The following is a 22559-nucleotide window of genomic DNA, read 5'->3' on the forward strand; positions in this document are numbered from 1 at the left end:
TTCTAAAACATATACATGCATCATAACATCACATTATACCCCATAAAGATATGCAATTATTGACAATTATCAAATTAAATAAATAAATACAGAAAAAAACTCAAAATGAACGGAAAATTTATAAAGTAAGAGAGAGAGGGATAAGAGGGGGACAATTGTCAGAGAAGTTTACCTCTGAGGAAATTAAGGTACAAAGCATTGAGAAACTTACCCATTTCCATAGCTGTTAAGTTTTAGAGCTTCAATAAAATTTCAGAATGCCTCACTCCAGAGATTCTTTTGTTAATTTCTACTCTATGTTGTCTTTTCCTGAGTAGAGGAGGGAATAATTAACCAGGTCATTGTAAACTAGGCATATATTGCAAAATATATTCATTGTACCAGCCTATAGTAAGTGAACTCCTGACCAGTATTCTCTCTCTCTCTCTCTCTCTCTCTTTCTCTGTTTTGAGACAGGGTCTTGCTCTGTCACCCAGGCTGGAGTACAGTGGTGCAGTCACAGCTCACTGCAGCTCCACCTCCTGGACTGAAACAACAATACTCAGTCTCTTGAGTATCTGCGACTACAGGCTCATGCCACAATGGCTGGCTAATTTTGTTATTTATTATTGTTTTTTTGTACAGATAAGGTCTCACTATATTGTCCTGGCCAGTCTCAAGATCCTGGGCTCAAGCAATCCTCCCTGTGCCTCCCAAAGTGTTGGGATTACAGGTGTCAGCCACTGCACCTGGCCTTTCTCTGCCATAAGGTTTTTAAATAGACTTTAATGGGCCTAAAATTCCCATATGGATGTTAAAAAAAAATCTAATGCAGACCACAGAAAGAATCTATTTTGAAGTGCTGTAGAAAATTAAAGGCTATCATCCCCAAAAGTTGTATGTAAGAGGAGCAAGCAGCAGAGCTAACCAGAGCCCTGGTCTACAAACCTAAGCAAAAGCACTCACCCATCACAATAGGAAGGCCGAACAAGGAAACCAAGAAGTTTAAGTTTCTCTTTTCTTTTCTGTCCAGGCCAGAGTACAGCAAGTTCACCAAGTTCAGCAAAATCTCCAAAACAGTGACAGTGAGACATATTGTTACCCACCTCATTAGGACAGGAAGATAACTTCATTAGATAGAAATATGTGAACAAAGCATGTTTAAATCATATTACCATATACATAAATCTAAATACTAACAATTTTCCACTCTCGCCTGCATGGTCAGGAAGCATATATTTTGGGTGCCCACTCCTCTAGAGATCCCATCCATGTTTGCTGCACCTTCAGAATCCCATGTGAGTTCAGAAGCACATGCTGGGATCTCATGCCTTACAGGTGATGTAGATCTATAGGACATGACTTACATTGTGCTATGTCTTCATCTTCTGCATACCAGGTTTCTCTCCACCATGGCATCTGCCCACCAGATTAGCAGGTGGAGACCAGGTTCTCAGCTATCCTCCTACAGGCTGCACACAAGCACACTCCAAACAAAAACAGCTTCCCAGTGCCTGAGCAACCAATGCAAGCTTTCACCAGGGGACAAAGTTATCTCCCATCCAAGAGAATGTAGCACTTGAGAGAAGGTATAATTAATCTGAACACAATTGACATTTGAGAGGTCTAAACTCATTCCAGTGGCCATATAAGCTAACTGACTTTCCCATCTTCATAATTTTGTCCATAATCTAAATTATAGGCCAATCTAATTATCTAGTCTTTTCAACACAACCATCCTGTTATGTAAAAATTTTATATTCATGCTTTCTTTTATTGATCACTTCTTTATTGAAGCAGCACTCATTTATTGTGCTATCAGAAACCCCCATTCTATGATAATTAACTCATTTATTCTTCAATATTCATTTTCCCCATTTGGCATAACTGAATTCATCTTATTCCTGAGGTTACCACTTCTTCATCCTCCTCAGGTGGACACTGCTTATTCTTTTGAGGCTCACATATCTTAAGATCCAGATAGCAGCAACAACTAATATTTAACAAGTACATACTCCAATGCCTTTTAGGTTTATTATCTCTGAAATTTCGTTAGTATTCTTATTAACACTTTTCAGATGAGAAAATTCAAGCACAGAGATCAAGTAAATTTTCCCAAAGCCACACAATTGAAAGATACAGAAACAAAAAGTTCAAACAACCTGGGTCTAATCCAGATATGCAGTTAGAATCTTCTTGCCAACATGCCCCTTCCTTTTATTCAGAATATATCTGAATATACATTACAGTGAAGATGGCACTGAGAACTCCGAATGCAATGGGAATCAGACATTGGATTCTTATGGATAGTGCTGTGTCTCCCTGGTAAGCACAACATATATGAAAGCAGATTTTAATTTAGATGTTACTAAGTAAAATGCATGAGGAATAATGCTGCATATACCCAGTAAAAGATTAAAGTCAATTGATCAATTCACTATAAATGCACAGGTTTATTTCTGAACTCTTTATTATTTTTGTTCTTCTTTTAAAAATAATTTCAACTTTTATTTTAGATTCAGGGGGTACATGAGCAGGTTTGTCACATGGGTGTATTGAATGATGCTGCAGTTTGGGTTATGAATTATCATCACCAAATAGGTAGTTTTTCAATATTCGCCCTCTTATGTCTCTCCTCCCTCTAGTAGTCCACAGTGTCTATTTTTCCTATCTTTATGTCTATGAGTGCCAAAGGTTTAGCTCCCACTTATAAGTGAGAACATGTGGTATTTGGTCTTCTGTTCCTGTATTAATTCACTTAGGATGATGCTTTTGATGCATGTTGCTGCAAAGGACATGATTTCCTTCCTTTTATGGCTGCATAGTATTTCATGATATATATGAATCATATTTGCTTTATCCAATCCACCACTGATGGGGACCTAGGTTAATTCCATGTCTTTGCTATTGTGAATAGTGCTGCTATGGACGTAACAGGTACATATGTCTTTTTGGTAGAATGATTTATATTTCTCTGGGTATATAGCCAGCAATGGGATTACTGGGTTGAATGGTACTTTTAAGTTTTTTGAGAACTATCCAAATGCTTTCCCTAGAGGTTCAATTAATTACATTAATTGAATTACATTCCCACCAGCAGTGTATAAGCATTCCCTTTTCTCTGTAGCCTCATCAACATCTGTCATTTTTAAAATACTTTTTAAGAATAGCAATTCTGACTGGTGTGAGACAGTATCTTATTGTGGTTGTGATTTGCATGTTTTATTGGTCTTATATGTCTGTCTCTAACTGGTACCATACTGTTTTTATTACTGTAGCTTCAGAATATATTTAGAAATCAGAACGTGTGATGCCCCCAGCTTTGTTCTTCTTTCTCAGGATTGATTTAGCTATTCATGGTCTTTGTAGTTCCATATGAATTGTAGCATTGTTTTTATCATTTCTGTAAAAAAAAGTCTTTGAGATTTTGATAGGAACAAATTGTGTTTTTTAAAGTGATAAATTATTCTTTAGTTTAATTAAAGTTTAAGTTGACAAAAAATTTTTTCTGACTCTTTGGGAGAAAACTTCCTGTATAATTAAATGTTTGCTTTTCCAAAAAAAGAAATGTATTCAATCATTCTTTAAGAAAATTGGTCATTTGGAGAAACACTATTCCACAAAACTCTAAAGCAGGTGGCAAAACTGTTCTTATTGTTCTAAATGTGGGCCTCCTAATTTGAGTCCCAAGTCTCATTGAAAATGACTGCCACAGGGGCCTAAGGAGAGGCTATCTTTGCCTTTTATGACTATTTGATTTTCTTGAGGAATGACTAATTATTACAGACTTCCTGCAATTGATTTAAGTATGTCTTTATTTTGTAATTCACAAATTCTGCTATTTCAAAATATGTTCTTTGCAAATTAATTCTTAAAATTTCAAAGCTTTGACTTTGTCTCATAGATCGGTATTCATCTCTAATTGAAAAGAGATGAGTAACCTAGTACACTTTAAGAGTTCAACAATATTAAAGAAAGCTAAAAGGAAAAGAAAAACACTCTACCTAAAAAGGATTACAAAAAGCCAATAAACATGGAGTATAAGGCTTTATATTTCATTTGAGTGTAGACAGATACATGAATATGTATCTTGACTTATTACAGTTTATCTTAAATTATTTTTCACAGTTATATTGCTCTTTGAATTAAACATGCATTATTAAAATAATCTTAATGGAGAGAAGACATTGTATTTAAAACGGTAAGTTATTTTTGTGTTAATTAGTTTTTTACTTATTGATGTATTTGTTAACCCAGATTTGTTTAGTGTGGACTTTATGAAAGCTTCAACAGAAAGAGGTTTTGATAGTTGCATGATGACCAAAGGCTTGGTTTTCATGCCTAGGAAGGAGTCTCTTAAACTTGGTTATGTATTGACAAGACTATACCATATTTTAGAAGAATCTTACTTTAATAACTCTAACCCTAACAATGTAATTATCCAAATGCTTTGTATTCTAAATACATACAGCATGCTTTGGCACAGAGCATCTGCAGCCAGTGTCTAAGCAGTGTATTTCAGCCAGAAAGTCAAAACCATATCATCTGAAACTCATGTCTGATAGTGTTTTACCTTTAGGTTTAGCCAATTAGTATAAAATTAGTACAAAAGTAACTCTTGCAGCAGTTTTTTGGAATTCTCTCGCAAAATAAGGGTATTCCAAACTAAAGCACAAAAACCTAGAAAAACGTATTACACTGCAAAGCATGTCTCTGAATAAGAACAGAAGGATTTTCATGTGTGGCATTCTTTCATCCTGGCATTCTCTTCTCATTCTAATCTAAGAAGCTGCTCTGTGAGCAGTTTTATTTAAATAAGTGTTTCAAGAAAGCATTGATTTTATTAAAGGCAGTATCGAAAACTTATTTTCTCCCTTATACTTTTTTTTCTAGAAGATCACATAAAAGTAGTTATTTATGTATTTCATTGCTGAAGTGGAATACCATAAAATGGGGCATATTTGAAATATAGGTACTTTCATACAACTGAATACTCCCACAAAGTACTTGTTTGTTCACATCTTCTAGCAATTTATTTTTATCTTCTAAGGAAATGCATTATGTTTCTTTTAATGTGATATTCCAGCCCTCTATTGCAGGTAGGACAAGTATTTCCCTAATTCTTTTTGGTTTTTATATCCATCACTCAAATATGACTTATAAATATGAGTTATTTGTAGAAGTAACATTTGGTAAAGTAACATGAGTATTAACTTTTAAAATTCCTTCTTTAAAAATTGAAGAGATATGTCTTCACTTTTTCCATGTTTAAAAACTATCTCATGTATCATGAAGACTTCATATTATCATGAATTAATATTATAAGACATAAAATTCCTTTAGGGTTAATTTCATCACTAATGGTAGTAGGTATAATTTCAGCTAATCTTCTTACTAACTAGTTTTAGGTAAACTTTTGGTCATATAACCTTGAGAACATCATTGTTTTAAATGCATAACAACGGGCCAGGCATGGTGGCTCATGCCTGTAATCCCAGCACTTTGGGAGGCCGAGGAGCTGGAGACAAGCCTGGCCAACATGGTGAAACCTCTTCTCTACTAAAAATACAAAAATTAGCTGGGAGTGGTGGCGGGCGCCTGTAATGCCAGCTACTCGGGAGGCTGAGGCAGGAGAATCGCTTGAACCCAGAAGACAGAAGTTACAGTGAGCTGAAATCACACCATTGCACTCCAGCCTGGGCAACAGACCGAGACTCCATTTCAAAAACAAATAAATTAATAAATAATAACAAGAATAATAGTAAATAAATACATAAATACACACAAGCATAACAAGGCTACGAACTTCTCCAATTTTGTGGTCACGAGGATAAATTGATTTTGTAATTTTCTTGTTGTTTTCTAATGTTTACATTATTTGTATTATCTCCATTCCACAGATTGTCTTTCTTTTATCCTTTCTCCTTTCTTGCTTACTCTTTTAGAAGTGTTTTAAACCAATTATCCTTTTTGCTTTAACTTAGTTAAAATTAGTGAATATTTATAAATTTACTTAAACCGTCAAGTATGAAACACAATATGGTACAATGAGCTTAACTATTAACTCTTCCACAGTGTAAAGCACTCACTCTTTCTTCAGGCAATTCAAACGCTGTTTGTGACATGTGACTGTTTGATAAAGACTAAAAGAGCATGTCCTAGCCAATCTATATGTTGAATATTAATAAAGCTTTTTAAAAGTAAAAAAATGCACATAGTATTTTTTATATGCTCTTCTGACACCTTTAATGAAACTAACCAATTTCTGGACAACTGCTCTAGTGCTTGCTGTTAGAACAGTTCATACCTGAAAAATAGAGCAAGTTAAATTTATGAACTATGAAAATTTTCTGAAAGGTAAATGTTGAACATCCAAGTAGAGTCATTGAACTTGTAAATAGAAATAACAAACAATAAAATGCAACATTTATTAGGAAAAATATACATATCAGTAATATGGTAATTTGAATAGGAATATAAAAGTAAAATTGCCAGGAAACACAAACATTAATAGCTTTTAATTAGAACGCATTGGAAAGGAAGTAGGAATGAAAGCAGCAAGTTATTGAACTTATTCATAAAGAGCAAACCCAAATTTATTCTAAGTTGTTAGTGTTAATATAGTCTGCAGCAGTGGACAAATCAATGTTAATTGAGTTCTAAAGCAACGCATGCAGGAAACAGCTTTCAGTATTATGAACAGTAGCTACATATGAAAAGGCAGCTTTGAAATTAAATACAATTTAATTCAGTCCTGAATACTTTTATTGACATAAAAATTGCTAAAGAGAATGAATAAATTATATGCACTTCTAATGCTGCATTATTTTCTTTCAAACACTTTATTATGCAAACATTTGAACTTGCAGCAAATTTGAAAGAACTTTTTAATGAACACCCCAAAATTCACTACCCAGATCTACTATTAAAATTTTACGGCTGGGCGCGGAGGCTCACGCCTGTAATCCCAGCACTTTGGAAGGTCGAGGCGGGCGGATCACGAGGTCAGGAGACCGAGACCATCGTGGCTAGCACGGTGAAACCCCGTCTCTACTAAAAATACAAAAACAAAATTAGCCGGGCGTGGTGGCGGGTGCCTGTAATCCCAGCTACTCTGGAGGCTGAGGCTGGAGAATGGCGAGAACCCGGGAGGCGGAGCTTGCAAGTGAGCCGAGATAGGGCAGCTGCACTCCAGCCTGGGCGACAGAGCAAGACTCCGTTTAAAAAGAAAAAAAAAAAAAACTACAATACATCCTTATTTATGTTATTGATTCATTTATCCCTTCCTATATCCATGAATTCATCTTATTTCTATCTATTTAATGCAAATCGCAAATATCTCAACAATCTCCCCTAAATACTTCAGCATGCAGGGTTTTTTTTTTTTTTTTTTTAGATGGTGTCTCATTTTGTCGCCCAGACTGGAGTGCAGCGGTGCGATCTCGGCTCACTGCAACCTCCGCCTCCCGGGTTCAAGCGATTCTCTGCCTCAGCCTCGTGAGTAGCTGGGGTTATAGGCGCCTGCCACCACGCCCGGATAATTTTTATATTTTTAGTAGAGAGAGGTTTTACCATCTTGGCCAGGCTGGTCTTGAACTCTTGACCTCGTGATCCACCCGCGTTGGCCTCCCAAAGTGTTGGAATTACAGGCATGAGCCACCGCGCCCGGCCCAGCATGCAGTTTTTTATAAAAAAAAATTTACATGAAATGAAATACACCTATCTTAAGTGTACATTCCTCAACTGGTGCTAAATACATGCACCTGTGTAGCCTAAACTTCTACCAAAATATAGAACATTACCATCCAAACCAGAAAGTTACTTTATTACCTTCCTAGGAAATCTCCACTCCTGCCCAGGATAACTACTGATGATGTTTTCCATCAAGATGCTGCACTTTTCTAAAAGTGATGAGCTACTAAGTATAAAGGAATTACTTGTATCTTCAACTCCTGGGCTTCTAGATTCCAGAGATATCAACAATGACACCTTTCTCTTTAAAATAAAAATATTTCAAATTATCCTTGTAAAATATTTATGCATCTTTAATATAGTTGAGTAAAAATTGAAGAGTTTTTAAAGTAAAAGGAATTTATTAAAATGGAGGCTGTGTTTACTTAGAGAGTGAATTAGGTAACTTCTAATCAAATCCCAGAGTGCTGGCAAGTTTATTTGCATTATGGATGAATAACAACCACATTTCTTGTTCTTCAGCTAGTCGATTATCTTACAAATTTATATCCACTTATGAAATTGCTAAGTAGCTCAATACCAGCCATACAGCAGATACACAACAAATATTTTTAAATGGAATAAAAGAGTGAATGAGAACAAGAGAATGAATGCAAAGGGAATTGATGATTGCTGTGTTTAGGACATGTGACTAACAGAATGCTACATGCTTTCAATAATTGTGTTTTTCCATAAAACTATTCTGCGAATTAGGCATGCCTTTCACACCGTGAATGCTCGATACATCACTACAACCACTAAAATGCACCACTATAACTGCTGAAATGTACAGGCCCTAACTAAGGAGTTTTTATCCTCAAGAACATCAGAGCAGCAATTGCATTAGTCATCTGCAGTAAGGTTAACTAACCTTTTTATACCCCAAAGTTGTCTCTGTGTCTGGAACAGAGAGGAGCAGCTTAAAAAAGATTTTATAAATATACACCATTGGCATTTACTAATCTATTGCTCAATTATTCTAAAAATGGGAAAAATAGCAACTAATTTTTCTGGATCAGATAATTGGTAAGTAGAGAGACCTACAAAATCTCTGATAAGTGGGACACATACATTACTAGTGCTGCTTATTAAAGGCGATTCAATGATAATCTATTGGGGAAGTGAGATGAGAAATTAGTAAGGATACACACCTTCCAAAATCAAGCTGGAAAATGGATTTTAATTATAATTCAGGGAGAGCAGAGCTTGACTTCCAGTATAAAATAATGTCTATAGAGACTTTTCAAATTTTTTTATTTAAATACCATTAACAAAACCAGAGCTTGACTTCCAGTATAAAATGATGTCTATTTAGAACAAAGAGACTTTCCAAATTTTTTATTTAATTACCATTAACAAAATGGAAAAAGCAAACATAAAAGGCAAAATATACAAATGAATACACAAAATAACATTAAACAAAAAATATTACATCATTACCACATACTACCAAATAAGCTTTATCACAATTTGGAAATACTTTTCACTAAGTGTAAAGCTGATGACTACTCATATTATGCAGCCACCAGAGAAATACTTTTTAAGTACTTTGTCCTAGGGCATAATAGAAGATCCCCTGATAGTCTGTAGGCTACTTTAAGGACATTTTATAATGATTGGCGATGGATTACAAATGAGGTCAGGAGTGTATTTCTTTTGCAGTAGTAATTTAAAATGTGTATTGCTAGGAATTCATTATTTAAGTTTAATGACGTTAAGTGATTGCAGTTTATGTCTTTTAAAATACGTAATAACCCTAAGGGTTGATTTTGTCATTTGTACAGTCAACTGATAGAAATGATTTAAACAGTTCTAGTATTTTGATTATATTGGATCTATGAGTGCATTTAAAATATTTTAAGCTTTTGAATCCCTAGACATAGGCACAACATCTGTCACTGAATGAGATTTAGCATTTCCACTAAGGCCCTGACAGGAAATCTAAATCCTGTAATTTTGTAATATGGTTATAAAATCTTGGATAAGATCTGATTTATTTGGAATGTGTCCATGTTGTTCTTTGCCCGTGAGTGCACACTGTTTATTATTCATGAGATGGAGTAAAACAGAAAGTCATTATGTTTTGGAAAATCATCCTCATAAGAACCATCGCATCTCTGGTAATTTGATTTAGCATGTCAAATGTTTGATTTCTAACTTGTTCTAAAATAGTTGTTATATGTCTAATTTCCTGATTCAACTTGGCAGTCTCATAGTGTGGGAAGTAACTGTTTAACCATTTAGTTTCAGGTACTTTTTTTTAATTTTGATTTTGATTTATTTATTTTTTTGAGACGGAGTCTCACTCTGTCGCCCAGGCTGGAGTGCAATGTCGTGATCTTGGCTCACCACAACCTCTGCCTCCTGGGTTCAAGTGATTCTCCTGCCTCAACCTCCCAAGTAGCTGGGATTACAGGCATGTACCACCACGCCAAGCTAATTTTTGTATTTTTAGTAGAGACGGGGTTTCACCATGTTGGCCAGGCTGGTCTTGAACTCCTGACCTCAGGTGACCAACCAGCCTCGGCCTCCTAAAGTGCTGGGATTACAGGGGTGAGCCACTGCACCCAGCCAGTTTCAGGTACTTTTATAAGGTAATTTCACAATTTTATTTCAGAGTGGGCAAGAGTTGGTATTTAGTAATAATAATACATACATGATAGCACAAACCAGATAAATTCATTGGGAGCAAAAGCTAAGTTCATCTAACAAAGAAGAAATTTATTTCATTAAATGTTACTCTATTTTTATTAGGTACTTGAGTAGCTGGGCAGAAAATGATTAAGAAACATGGGATTAATACAAATGTACTCAAGTATATTGGCTACTTTCAATAGGTCCTGAACTATTTTCAATATAAAACTATAATAATAAAAATTCTTTCATCATTGTAACCATTTGTATAAAGTATGTGGGGTATATACACTTGCAATGGGGCCAGAGCATATTTATAGAGTTCAATTTGTACCAGAGTAGGCACTTCCTCTTGTCTGGAGTGCATCTTCTTACAGCATGAACATGAAACCTGGACTGTGACCCTTGGAGCTTACAATTTTATTGGAACTGTAAAGCGTTTATTCATTTAACTCTCTGGTGAAATGACCACTCCTTTACAAGCAATGTCTCTATCTGAAGTAATGTTTCCTGCCTTAAAGACAACTTTGTATTTTATTAGTTTTGGGAAATCAGTTTTCTTTAGATTATTATCTGCAGAGTATACATCTTTTTCAAACTTTTACTTTCAACATACGTCTATATATTTTATGTGTGTCTCTGAGAACCAGAACATGTATAGGTTTTCTTGTTGTTTGCTTTTAATTGAAGTGCTTAGTTTTGTATGTAATTACTGATATATTTAGCCTTATATCTACCACCTTACTACTATTGTTTTCAGTGTGACCTGTTTTTGTCCCTTTTTCTTTTTTTCTACTTTGAATTACTAAAATATATTTTAGTTTTCCATTTCTCTTTTCTATAAGCATGAAAGTCATATGTTCTTTCACTTTTCTTTTAGCAGGTACCCTAGAAATTAAAGCATGCATCCTTGACATTGTAATTAATACAAATTATTACATTCACTTCTTCCCTGATAATGCTTGCACATTTATTCACAAGACATTATATCGTCATGTAGTACAGTCAATATTAATTTATGTTTACCTGATTTTTTTAACTTTCCTTTGCTCTTTAGTTTTACTGCATTTTGGCACTTCTACATATGACCAATTTCTCTCTATCTGAAACATTAGTTTTTGTTTTTTTTTTCAATGCAGCTTAACTGAGGAAATCTCTTTTTCCAAAGTAGCCTTTATTTTGCCATCTCTTTCAAGGAATATTTTAATGGATATGGAATTCTAGTTGGCATATATTTTCATATAGCACTTTAATAATTGTAATTTTTTTTTTGGCTTTCATCTTTTATGGTGGGAGGCCACTGTCATTGTATTGTTATTACTTTAAGTTTGGGGTTTTGGTATTCTCTGGATAATTTTAAGAGTTCCTCAGTAACTTTTCCATTGTTTTATTATAATGTAATTTTGTGTAGGTTTTTTTTTAATTTACCTTGCTTAGAGTTTGGCTAACATATTGAATCTATTGGTATAAATAGATTTTTAAAAATCCATTTAAAAAACCTGTTGGTCATTTTCTCCTCCAATATTGCCTCCTCCCAATTTTCTAGATAACACATTATATATATGTTCGACATTTTAACAGTGTCTCACATACTTCTTTTATCTACATATTTTGTTTTTCTGTTTGTTCATTTTGGATATATTTGATTTTTTTACTAACCTGTCTCCAATTCACTAACCCTTGGTGCATGTCAATTATGCTATAAAACCCATTTGTTTTTAATTTTAGTTACTATGTTTTTAACTTCTAAAATTTTTATTTGATTTTTTAAAATTCCAATTCTCTGACAGAATTATCCAATATTTTCTGTATTTTTTCTCTATTTTCTTGTTAATATTAATATTAATCATTCCTGTTATTTAGTCCTTCTTTGGTAATTCCAACAGCTTGATCATTTGGGGATTTCTTTCTATTGTCTATATTTTCATCTTAGCATTTTGGTCAGAGGTCAATTGTCTTGAATTTTTTTCCTTTTTCTTCATTTTTAAATGCCAGAAATTAAAAAAAAAAAATAGAGAAGTTCCATAGAGGATTTACCTTTCCATCTTTTGGCAAAGAGGCTAATGATCCTGATCCAATGGGACTGAGCTGAATTGAGGTTGTGGGCAGTTTTGATGATGAGCAGAATCTTCTGTCAAGATTCCAATTCATACCTACTCCAACCATATGGCTTCCCAAGGCTTCCAAATGAGAGCTTGTATGCTCACAAGGGTCTCTCTGCATGGTAGTAAATACAATTGAATTTTTGTATTCTTAGTATCATGAGACTACAAACAACTCCACTGCACTATTGGGGATTTTCTGCTAAGCTTATTAGCTTACTGTCATATGTGGCATCACAATTCAGCAAATGCCTTAAAAGGAAAACCAGCTATTGTTAGTTTTCTATTCTTCCATTCTTGCTAGGATCTTAGTGCCTTGAGTCTCCAATGTTGTTTCCTGAACAAGACTGCAAAAGCTCTGCTGTTTATTCTATCTTAAAAAATCATCTCAACCCGAGCAAAGACTAGATTTTCAACTTTTTGTCCTGTGTAGAGATTCTTTAAATGCACCCAGAAAAATAGCAGCTATAAAATATTAGCCCACGTCTTTAATGTTCCTACTTCTTCAGAATCTGGCCACCCCTATTCCTCATTCCAGCAACAGCCGAGTTTGTTTTTGTTTTTGTTTATTTTTTATTTTGTTTCCCATTGTTTCTAGCTTTCAGTGAAATCATTGTTCTTCTTCAAGCTACTTCATTATGCCATGATTCATTCATTCAATATATGTTTCAGTAGTGAATATGAGATAAGGCACAAGCACTATTTTAGATTCTAGGAATACAGTGGTTAATCTAAGACTTTGCATTTGCAGTGTTATATTCTAGTGGAAGTAGATCATTAAAATATATACTAATAAATATGTCCATTATCAGGTGGTGATGATCCCAATGAAGTAAGAAGATAAAGGGGATAGCAGGAAGATGATGATGTCACTTCATATGGCAAGATCAGAGATTGTCTGCCTGGCAAGGAGATATTCAAGGTGGTCTATATGTAGTTAACAGAGTGATCCATGTGTATGTCTGGAAAGAGTGTTGGCCAACAGAAGAAACAGTTAAGTGAAAAGTTCTAAGGCCTTTTCATGCCTAGTGATGCTGAGGAACAGTATGCTTATAGCAAAATGAGTGAGGCAGAGTGTTTAAAAAATAGCAGGTGGTACACTGGAACAATCATTTCCAACTTGTATTTATATTTAAATATATTTTAAATATGTATATTCATAAATGCAACATGACATTGATAAAGACATTCCATTTTAACTTAACTGAAATAGACAGCTATTAGGAGAAGAGACACAGTCTTTTATTTTAGAAGTTCACTCTGTCTTTTGCTTCCTTTCACATAGTAGCATGCAATTAGGGAGACAAGTTGAGAATCTTGTGCCATAATTCAGAAAAGATATAATTAATGGCAGAGTGTAAAAGTGTGGCCTCTTGAGCTAGACTTCCTGGGTTTGAACACCAGTTTTGCCAATCATTAGCTGAATAACGCTGCTTAATATCCCTGTACCTGAGTCCTAGACAAGGAAAGGCTGAGGAGCAAGTAAAGAGCTTTAGATATATTTGAGATGCTAGTTGTACATTCAAGTGGAAATGTAAACTACAGTCTGGAACTGAATGAGTAGATTCAGACTGAAGTTAAACATATGGGTAGCACAGAAGATGTACTGTATGCAAAGTTACGAGACTTGATGTGTTCCTCTAGGAGTTAGGCTACCCAGTAAAGGATCTGGGAAGACTGACTTGCGAGGAAAGAGGAAAACCACAAGATAGTAGCATCCTAGAGACCAATACTAGAATTATTACACAAAGGAGGGTGCTTAACTTTGTAAAATGCTACAGATGGTGATAGGTCAATACAATGACTGAAAACTGGTCATTACAGTCATGAATAAGGTTATTGTGACCTTACCAGAAGCAGCTTTCAAAGAGCAATGGGAAACAAAGGCTGAATAAAGAAGGTTCAAAGAAAGAATGGGAGGTTAAAAAGAGAAGGCAGCAAGTTAGACAAATGTAATGAAGAGTCTTGCTGCAAACAGGAGCAGACAAATGAGGCAATAGTAGAGGGGAAGATGAGATCCTCCCCAGTGAGATATAAATGCTGCTTCCATCTGATGAAGTTTGTTGTTAAGCCAGTCAACAGGCTGTAAAATCATGGTTTGGGTCAGCTGGGTTGATTGAAGTGAGTTTTTCTGTCTCTGTAGTCTAGTGTATTTGTTGATTGCTCAGTCGTTTAACTGAGAAGCTCTCTTGGTTTTTCTTTGAAAGGTTCAGCAATATTCTTTATCAGATGTTATGAAAGATAGGGCATCTTTACTCTGCTGGAAGAGTGGCTCTTGATATGAGAACTTGAGTCTTTACAAGCAGACTCCAACAGTAATTTTGCTGAGCCACAATTTTGAATTTTATGCTATATTATTTTAGTGTTCACGTTATTTAGCTAGCTGATTTCTAAGCAGTTACATATCAACATGTCATTCTTTTCCTCCATTAATCATATGGTTATTGTAACTTTGATGTGATGCTAGAAAGTTATTCTGAGATTTGGAGCAACAAGAGCACAAGGACTAATTATTTCAAGTACCAGAGGGTATTCTACTCATCATATATCAATATTAACAAATTAACACAAAAACGTGATGTATTACTTTACTAAGGTTACCATAACAAAATACCTGGGTGGCTTAAACAACAGAAATTTATTTTCTCATAGTTTTAGAGGCTGGAAGTCCAAGTTCAAGATGTCAGCAGGTTTGTTTTCTTACAAGGCCTTTCTCTTCACTTTGCAGATGGCTGCATTTTCCTTGTGTCCTCACATGGCCTTTCCTCCGTGGCTGGGCATCCCCAGTGTCTCTTTGTATGTCCTAATTTCCTCTTATGACACCAGTCAGAATGGATTAGGGCCTGCCCTAATAACTTCATTTTAACTCAATCACCTCTGTGAAGGCCCTACCTCCAAATATAGTCACATTCATTCTAAGGTATTAGGAATTAGGATTTCAACATAAGATTTTTGGGAGAAGACAGTTCAGCCCATAACTTGTGGTAATCTGCTTTATTAGTGCATAACATATGTTTTAAAGGATGAAGAAAAAATTTCTAGAAGCAGTTTTTAATTTTTAAAAAAGAATTTTAATTTTTATGGGTACATAGTAGGTGTATACACTTATGGGGTATATGAGATGTTTTAATATAGGGATGCAATGTTTACTAATCACTTCATGAAAAATGGGTTATCCATCCCCTCAAGTATTTAACTTTTGTGTTAAACAATCCAGTTATACTCTTTTAGTTATTTTAAAATGTGCAATTAAACTGACTATAGGCACCTTGTTGTGCTATCAAATGCTGGGTCTTATTGATTCTTTTTATTCTTTTGTATCCATTAGCCATTCTTATCTCATCCCACCCACCCTCTCACTACCCTTCCCAGCCCCTGGCTGCCATCCTTCTGCACTTTATCTCAATGAATTCAATTAGATCCCACAAATAAATAACAGGTGGGTCACTTAGCATATTGATGTCCAATTGCATACATGTTGCAAATAACAGAATCTCATTCTTTTTTATGGATGAATCGCACTCCATTGTGTATAAGTACCACATTTTCTTTACCGATTCATCTGTTGATGGACACTTAAGTTGCTTCCATATTTTGGCTATTGTGGATAGTGCTGCAACAAACACGGGAGTGCTGCTATCTCTTGGATATACTGATTTCCTTTCTTTGGGGTACATATCCAGCAGTGGGATTGTTGGATCATATGGTAGTTCTACTTTTAGTTTCTTGAGGAACCTCCAATTGTTATCCATAGTAATTGTACTTACATTCCCACCAAGAAGGTTTGCTTTTCTCCACAATCTCACCAGCATTTATGATTGCCTCTTTTGGGGGTATAAACAATTTTAACTTATGTGAGATGATTTCTGATTGTAGTTTTGATTTGCATTTTTCTGACAATTTGTGTTGAGCACCTTTTCATCTTCCTGTTTCCCATTTGTATGTCTTCTTTTAAGAAATGTCTATTCAAATCTTTGCCAACTTTTAATCAAATTATTAGATTTTTTTCCTATACAACTGTTGAGCTTCTTATTTATTCTGGTTATTAATCCCTTGACAGATGGATAGTTTGCAAATATTTTTTGCCATTCTGTGGATTGTCTCTTCACTTTGTTGGTTGTTCTATTTGCTCTGCTGCAGTTTTTAACCTGATGTGATCCCATTTGTCCATTTTTGCTTTGGTTGCCTGTGCTTGTGGGGATATTACTCAAGAAATTTTTGCCCAGCCTGTTGTCCTAAAAAATTTCCTCAGTGCACCACGCTGCTGCTGCTAGGGGATTGGGGAGAAATAGTGTTGATTCAAGACCATATATCCTACCCCTTCAGTGCCTCCCTCAGTGATATGAAGTTAAATCCAGGTACTGTGAGTGCTCATCTGAGTTTTGGTTCATACGAAGTTTGTTTTCTGTGTGGATAGTTGTTATTAGGTTGGTGTCCTTTTGTGAAGGACAGTTGGAAGAGCCTTCTATTCCACCATCTTGATCTGCCTGCTAGAAGCAGTTTTTAAAACCATTAGGGTCAACCAAGATCAAATGAAAGCTAGGAGGACTAATACATTGATAACTAACATTTATTGTACCTCTACTATGCTGCTATATATGTATCTATTTCATATACCTGGCTCATAATTTATGTGTATGTGTGTGTGTGTGTGTGTGTGTGTGTGTATAAAATCATTGTTGAAAAAAGTCAATTTTGGATCTTTCCTGCTTTCTCTTGTGGGCATTTAGTGCTATAAATTTCCCTCTACACACTGCTTTGAATGCATCCCAGAGATTCTGGTATGTTGTGTCTTGGTTCTCGTTGGTTTCAAAGAACATCTTTATTTCTGCCTTCATTTCGTTATGTACCCAGTAGTCATTCAGGAGCAGGTTGTTCAGTTTCCACGTAGTTGAGCGGTTTTGAGTGAGATTCTTAATCCTGAGTTCTAGCTTGATTGCACTGTGATCTGAGAGACAGTTTGTTACAATTTCTGTTCTTTTACATTTATTGAGGAGAGCTTTACTTCCAAGTATATGGTCAATTTTGGAATAGGTGTGGTGTGGTGCTGAAAAAAATGTATATTCTGTTGATTTGGGGTGGAGAGTTCTGTAGATGTCTATTAGGTCCGCTTGGTGCAGAGCTGAGTTCAATTCCTGGGTATCCTTGTTGACTTTCTGTCTCGTTGATCTGTCTAATGTTGATAGTTGGGTGTTAAAGTCTCCCATTATTAATGTGTGGGAGTCTAAGTCTCTTTGTAGGTCACTCAGGACTTGCTTTATGAATCTGGGTGCTCCTGTATTGGGTGCATATATATTTAGGATAGTTAGCTCTTCTTGTTGAATTAATCCCTTTACCATTATGTAATGGCCTTCTTTGTCTCTTTTGATCTTTGTTGGTTTAAAGTCTGTTTTATCAGAGACTAGGATTGCAACCCCTGCCTTTTTTTGTTTTCCATTTGCTTGGTAGATCTTCCTCCATCCTTTTATTTTGAGCCTATGTGTGTCTCTGCACGTGAGATGGGTTTCCTGAATACAGCACACTGATGGGTCTTGAGTCTTTATCCAGTTTGCCAGTCTGTGTCTTTTAATTGGAGCATTTAGTCCATTTACATTTAAAGTTAATATTGTTATGTGTGAATTTGATCCTGTCATTATGATGTCAGCTGGATATTTTGCTCGTTAGTTGATGCAGTCTCTTCCTAGTCTCGATGTTCTTTACATTTCGGTATGATTTTGCAGTGGCTGGTACCGGTTGTGCCTTTCCATGTTTAGCGCTTCCTTCAGGAGCTCTTTTAGGGCAGGCCTGGTGGTGACAAAATCTCTCAGCATTTGCTTGTCTGTAAAGTATTTTATTTCTCCTTCACTTATGAAGCTTAGTTTGGCAGGATATGAAATTCTGGGTTGAAAATTCTTTTCTTTAAGAATGTTGAATATTGGCCCCCACTCTCTTCTGGCTTGTAGGGTTTCTGCCGAGAGATCCGCTGTTAGTCTGATGGGCTTCCCTTTGATGGTAACCCGTCCTTTCTCTCTGGCTGCCCTTAACATTTTTTCCTTCATTTCAACTTTGGTGAATCTGACAATTATGTGTCTTGGAGTTGCTCTTCTCGAGGAGTATCTTTGTGGCGTTCTCTGTATTTCCTGAATCTGAATGTTGGCCTGCCTTGCTAGATTGGGGAAGTTCTCCTGGATAATCTCCTGCAGAGTGTTTTCCAACTTGTTTCCATTCTCCCCGTCACTTTCAGGTACACCAATCAGACGTAGATTTGGTCTTTTCACATAGTCCCACATTTCTTGGAGGCTTTGCTCGTTTCTTTTTATTCTTTTTTCTCTAAACTTCCCTTCTCGCTTCATTTCATTCATTTCATCTTCCAGGGCTGATACCCTTTCTTCCATTTGATCGCATCGGCTCCTGAGGCTTCTGCATTCTTCACGTAGTTCTCGAGCCTTGGTTTTCAGCTCCATCAGCTCCTTTAAGCACTTCTCTGTATTGGTTATTCTAGTTATACATTCTTCTAAATTTTTTTCAAAGTTTTCAACTTCTTTGCCTTTGGTTTGAATATCCTCCCGTAGCTCGGAGTAATTTGATCGTCTGAAGCCTTCTTCTCTCAGCTTGTCAAAGTCATTCTCCGTCCAGCTTTGTTCCGTTGCTGGTGAGGAACTGCGTTCCTTTGGAGAGAAAGCAGGAAAGATCCAAAATTGACACCCTAACATCACAATTAAAAGAACTAGAAAAGCAAGAGCAAACACATTCAAAAGCTAGCAGAAGGCAAGAAATAACTAAAATCAGAGCAGAACTGAAGGAAATAGAGACACAAAAAACCCTTCAAAAAATCAATGAATCCAGGAGCTGGTTTTTTGAAAGGATCAACAAAATTGATAGACCACTAGCAAGATTAATAAAGAAAAAAAGAGAGAAGAATCAAATAGATGCAATAAAAAATGATAAAGGGGATATCACCACCGATCCCACAGAAATACAAACTACCATCAGAGAATATTACAAACACCTCTATGCAAATAAACTAGAAAATCTAGAAGAAATGGATAAATTCCTCAACACATACACCCTCCCAAGACTAAACCAGGAAGAAGTTGAATCTCTGAATAGACCAATAACAGGAGCTGAAATTGTGGCAATAATCAATAGCTTACCAACCAAAAAAAGTCCAGGACCAGATGGATTCACAGCCGAATTCTACCAGAGGTACAAGGAGGAGCTGGTACCATTCCTTCTGAAACTATTCCAATCAATAGAAAAAGAGGGAATCCTCCCTAACTCATTTTATGAGGCCAGCATCATCCTGATACCAAAGCCTGGCAGAGACACAACAAAAAAAGAGAATTTTAGACCAATATCCTTGATGAACATTGATGCAAAAATCCTCAATAAAATACTGGCAAACAGAATCCAGCAGCACATCAAAAAGCTTATCCACCATGATCAAGTGGGCTTCATCCCTGGGATGCAAGGCTGGTTCAATATACGCAAATCAATAAATGTAATCCAGCATATAAACAGAACGAAAGACGAAAACCACATGATTATCTCAATAGATGCAGAAAAGGCCTTTGACAAAATTCAACAACCCTTCATGCTAAAAACTCTCAATAAATTAGGAATTGATGGGACGTATCTCAAAATAATAAGAGCTATTTATGACAAACCCACAGCCAATATCATACTGAATGGGCAAAAACTGGAAGCATTCCCTTTGAAAACTGGCACAAGACAGGGATGCCCTCTCTCACCACTTCTATTCAACATAGTGTTGGAAGTTCTGGCCAGGGCAATTAGGCAGGAGAAGGAAATCAAGGGTATTCAATTAGGAAAAGAGGAAGTCAAATTGTCCCTGTTTGCAGATGACATGATAGTATATCTAGAAAACCCCATTGTCTCAGCCCAAAATCTCCTTAAGCTGATAAGCAACTTCAGCAAAGTCTCAGGATACAAAATCAATGTGCAAAAATCACAAGCATTCTTATACATCAATAACAGACAAACAGAGAGCCAAATCATGAGTGAACTCCCATTCACAATTGCTTCAAAGAGAATCAAATACCTAGGAATCCAACTTACAAGGGATGTGAAAGACCTCTTCAAGGAGAACTACAAACCACTGCTCAGGGAAATAAAAGAGGATACAAACAAATGGAAGAACATTCCATGCTCATGGGTAGGAAGAATCAACATCATGAAAATGGCCATCCTTCCCAAGGTAATTTACAGATTCAATGCCATCCCCATCAAGCTACCAATGACTTTCTTCACAGAATTGGAAAAAACTACTTTAAAGTTCATATGGAACCAAAAAAGAGCCCGCATCGCCAAGTCAATCCTAAGCCAAAAGAACAAAGCTGGAGGCATCACACTACCTGACTTCAAACAATACTACAAGGCTACAGTAACCAAAACAGCATGGTACTGGTACCAAAACAGAGATATAGATCAATGGAACAGAACAGAGCCGTCAGAAATAATGCCACATATCTACAAGTATCTGATCTTTGACAAACCTGACAAAAACAAGAAATGGGGAAAGGATTCCCTATTTAATAAATGGTGCTGGGAAAACTGGCTAGCCATATGTAGAAAGCTGAAACTGGATCCCTTCCTTACACCTTATACAAAAATCAATTCAAGATGGATTAAAGACTTAAATGTTAGACCTAAAACCATAAAAACCCTAGAAGAAAACCTAGGCATTACCATTCAGGACATAGGCATGGGCAAGGACTTCATGTCTAAAACACCAAAAGCAATGGCAACAAAAGCCAAAATTGACAAATGGGATCTAATTAAACTAAAGAGCTTCTGCACAGCAAAAGAAACTACCATCAGAGTGAACAGGCAACCTACAAAATGGGAGAAAATTTTCGCAACCTACTCATCTGACAAAGGGCTAATATCCAGAATCTACAATGAACTCCAACAAATTTACAAGAAAAAAACAAACAACCCCATCAAAAAGTGGGCGAAGGACATGAACAGACACTTCTCAAAAGAAGACATTTATGCAGCCAAAAAACACATGAAAAAATGCTCACCATCACTGGCCATCAGAGAAATGCAAATCAAAACCACAATGAGATACCATCTCACACCAGTTAGAATGGCAATCATTAAAAAGTCAGGAAACAACAGGTGCTGGAGAGGATGTGGAGAAATAGGAACACTTTTACACTGTTGGTGGGACTGTAAACTAGTTCAACCCTTGTGGAAGTCAGTGTGGCGATTCCTCAGGGATCTAGAACTAGAAATTCCATTCGACCCAGCCATCCCATTACTGGGTATATACCCAAAGGACTATAAATCATGCTGCTATAAAGACACATGCACACGTATGTTTATTGCGGCATTATTCACAATAGCAAAGACTTGGAACCAACCCAAATGTCCAACAATGATAGACTGGATTAAGAAAATGTGGCACATATACACCATGGAATACTATGCAGCCATAAAAAATGATGAGTTCACGTCCTTTGTAGGGACATGGATGAAATTGGAAATCATCATTCTCAGTAAACTATCGCAAGAACAAAAAACCAAACACCGCATATTCTCACTCATAGGTGGGAATTAAACAATGAGAACACATGGACACAGGAAGGGGAACATCACACTCTGGGGACTGTTGTGGGGTGGGGGGAGGGGGGAGGGATAGCACTGGGAGATATACCTAATGCTAGATGACGAGTTGGTGGGTGCAGCGCACCAGCATGGCACATGTATACATATGTAACTTACCTGCACATTGTGCACATGTACCATAAAACCTAAAGTATAATAATAATAATAATAAAAGAAAAAAAAAAAAAAAAAAGTCAACAAGCTAGTCAACATTCCTACTTCTCAGATGAGGACATTTGGGCTCTGAACTTTAACTCATAAAAAGGGTTAAATCTGCCGTGGTATCTCAATTATTAAAACTTTTATATTCAACATATAGTGGCTGTGGCAGAAAAGGGGTTAATACAATGTAATTTATAATATTTTAAATAAAAAAAGTTAAAATAATTATACAACTTAAAAACAAACTTTAGTTACCTGATTCATTTCTGTGCTTTGCATTTCCTTTTTTTTCTTTTATTATTATTATTATTATTATTATTATTATTATTATACTTTAGG

At 35.9% G+C, this 22559-nt stretch overlaps 1 protein-coding gene across 1 annotated transcript in view; it reads right to left on the minus strand.

Moving 5' to 3' along the window:
• ARAP2 (ArfGAP with RhoGAP domain, ankyrin repeat and PH domain 2) overlaps window positions 1-22559 on the minus strand; it is a 249271-nt gene that overhangs the window by 42974 nt on the left and 183738 nt on the right. The window contains exons 33-35 of the transcript XR_010139659.1: window positions 12382-12561; window positions 946-1085; window positions 212-309 (exon numbers count right to left, since the gene is read on the minus strand). The gene's annotated coding sequence lies outside the window, so the exon portion shown is untranslated. The remainder of the gene's footprint in view (window positions 1-211; window positions 310-945; window positions 1086-12381; window positions 12562-22559) is intronic.

The sequence above is a fragment of the Pongo abelii genome, chromosome 3 (assembly GCF_028885655.2).
Source record: "Pongo abelii isolate AG06213 chromosome 3, NHGRI_mPonAbe1-v2.0_pri, whole genome shotgun sequence".
Lineage (NCBI taxonomy): Eukaryota > Metazoa > Chordata > Mammalia > Primates > Hominidae > Pongo > Pongo abelii.